Source organism: Montipora capricornis, chromosome 13 (assembly GCF_036669925.1).
Source record: "Montipora capricornis isolate CH-2021 chromosome 13, ASM3666992v2, whole genome shotgun sequence".
Classification (NCBI taxonomy): domain Eukaryota; kingdom Metazoa; phylum Cnidaria; class Anthozoa; order Scleractinia; family Acroporidae; genus Montipora; species Montipora capricornis.
The window spans coordinates 16,129,630-16,132,129 of NC_090895.1; the positions used below are offsets into that span (position 1 = coordinate 16,129,630).

At 35.2% G+C, this 2,500-nt stretch overlaps 1 protein-coding gene across 2 annotated transcripts in view; it reads right to left on the minus strand.

Annotated features, from left to right (window-relative positions):
- The window catches only part of LOC138029104 (protein NLRC3-like), a 45,622-nt gene that overhangs the window by 29,408 nt on the left and 13,714 nt on the right, over positions 1 to 2,500 (minus strand). For both annotated transcript variants that reach the window (XM_068876808.1, XM_068876809.1), the window contains one exon: positions 1,430 to 1,532. The gene's annotated coding sequence lies outside the window, so the exon portion shown is untranslated. The remainder of the gene's footprint in view (positions 1 to 1,429; positions 1,533 to 2,500) is intronic.

Below are 2,500 nucleotides of genomic sequence, written 5' to 3' on the forward strand. Positions count from 1 at the left end.
TTCGTCCACTGCGTAATCGTTATGCCCAAAGACCACAATATGATGTTAATTTTGAATAAAGTCGAGGGCGATTTTTGGAGCTTCTTTTGAGGCCATAAAAGGTCGACTTATACACGGGTAAATACGGTAGTTTCGAATTTTTAAATCACAAGTTAATATTTTTGAAGTTGTTTCATCTCTCTTCTTGTGGAAAATCAAACAGTGATGGAAATATTATAATCAATACCTGCAAATATGAAACTTGATAAAGTCAATATATAATAATTATATTGTGGAAATTTGCTAGTACTTTTATTGATGTCAATAAAAAAAAAATCCCAACATAAGATATGAATGCCTGGTGAAAGGAATAAAGTATCAACATACAGGAGAATGACAGTTATACAGATTTTGGTTGTGTCTTGTGTAGCAGTAGCAGGAGATTCCACAAGAAAGGTCAGTTCTTCAAGACATTTCGCTACATACATACATTCAAAATTCATGGGGATTTTATGGATTTTTAATGATGGTTGTATGCTTTCCACTAACCCATGAAAAACTCAGGCAACTGAATGATGAATGACTTTCAGAAGCCATGAAAATCCAGGGAAAATTTTCATCGTCAATGAAAATTTTACATATTCACAGGATATTCATAGGCCATGATTTTTTGAAACTCATGAAAAAGTCATGAAATTGAACACCATGAAAATATCGTTGTTGAATTCATGGTTTTTTCAGCACCATCAAAAAGCCCATGAAATGCCATTTTCATGGGTTTTTCATGGTTCTTGTCCACCATCTGAAAGATTTCATGGGTCATGAATACGTTAAATTTTCATATGGTTTTCATGGGTATTTTCATTCATTTTTCATGGCACAAAAGCCATGAAAATGTCATTAATTTTAACCATTAAAATCCTGTGGAAAACCTGTGTATTTACCATGAAATGTCCATGAATAAATTCACAAGATTTTCATGGGTTTTGATTTCATAGTGATAGCTGTGTTAAGATTAGAATATGTAGACACCGCTGTGACATCAAAACGAATTTTCATTGGTTAGGTGTTGTCAGACGTGTGTTTTGATTGGCTGGTCGGAAACAAATCTTTACCATCCTTGTTCGTTTAGAACACCAAAAAATACCGTATTAAATCCTCAGTCCACGTATTCTGATTCCAGAATAGGGTCAATCGAACACACTCTAAGTACAGCTTTGTAATTATTTCTTTATGGTCGTGTGAAGGACTGCCTGCTCAATTTATGAATTCAACAGATGGTCACAGATGGTTTCCAGTGTCGGGTTTCCTTTTAAGCACGGCGAAAAAAGCCCGCGTTCACATATATTTTACTTCAATTTATACATCGGTGAAACATCCAAACAAAGTGTAATGTCTTCTGACGAATCACATTCTTATCCTGTAGTAACGCAGCAAACACATTCCATACCTTGTTTAGCGTCCTCTACTGTGGGCTTTAACTTTGCCTTTTTCGAGGTAGAAAGTTGAATCGGTTTTCACAGTGATCAAGAGGGATTGGACAGGATCTCTTCCTGAGACACGAAGGAATTCAACATAAGATTATCTCATAACATTGTTTGAGTATAGATTGTTTCAAGGAATAACTAAAGTAGCCTGCTATTGACAAAACGGGTATGCGCTGTCGTTGGAGTTTTCACGGTAAACGATGTTTTGTGATTCTTACCTAAAATGATACGGATAGAATACGTGCCTTATTGAGTTCAAACAGACTTAAAAGTAATAATTCTTCCAAAACGTAAAATTGGTTCAGTGGTTAACTCTGTTAATACACCCACAACTTTAATTTTAATCTGGGAAAAGTCACGAGATCAATTAGGAAAACATGAAGTTGTAATTTTCTTTCCTAGTCGTCACGCCTTATGTGAAATAAATTAAGTAACTGAAAAAGTAGTCAATACTATGTGGTAAACAGACGAAGTAGATTAAAGAGAAAAAGCAAACAGGCAATGCTTGATAAATAGATAATAATACCGGTTCGTGTGACAAGGTTGGTATGTATGACTTGTAAAAGAAAAATTAATTCAGTTGGTAAGTCTCACGCAAAATTGCTCAAAAGGCTTTCATATAAATCACAGAGTCCTTACCAGCTTCGCCAAGATTATCCGACTTCTTAGACCTTCATTATAATTATCGTCTGAAGTTGTGCGGTATATTTAACTGATCAAGCTATATCGCAAGGAAGAGGTTTAAATCAAATGCCCTCTTTAAGTATTCATCGAAAGCTCAATCACGTTGACTGATTCCTTCTAATCTCAAAATCAAGATAAGTATTTGTTTTTACTTGGCTAAAATTAACATCGATCCCAAAGCCTGACATTAAAGCAACCAGGAGGTCCAGCTTCATGCTGAAATGATCCCACCAGTAATAGACCGATTCGGCTCACTCAATGTTGTACCCAGTTTTGCATTTGCATGATAATGTATCGTTCACATTTAAATGATATGGAAATACGTGGAACAAAACATCTTATTCCCAAGG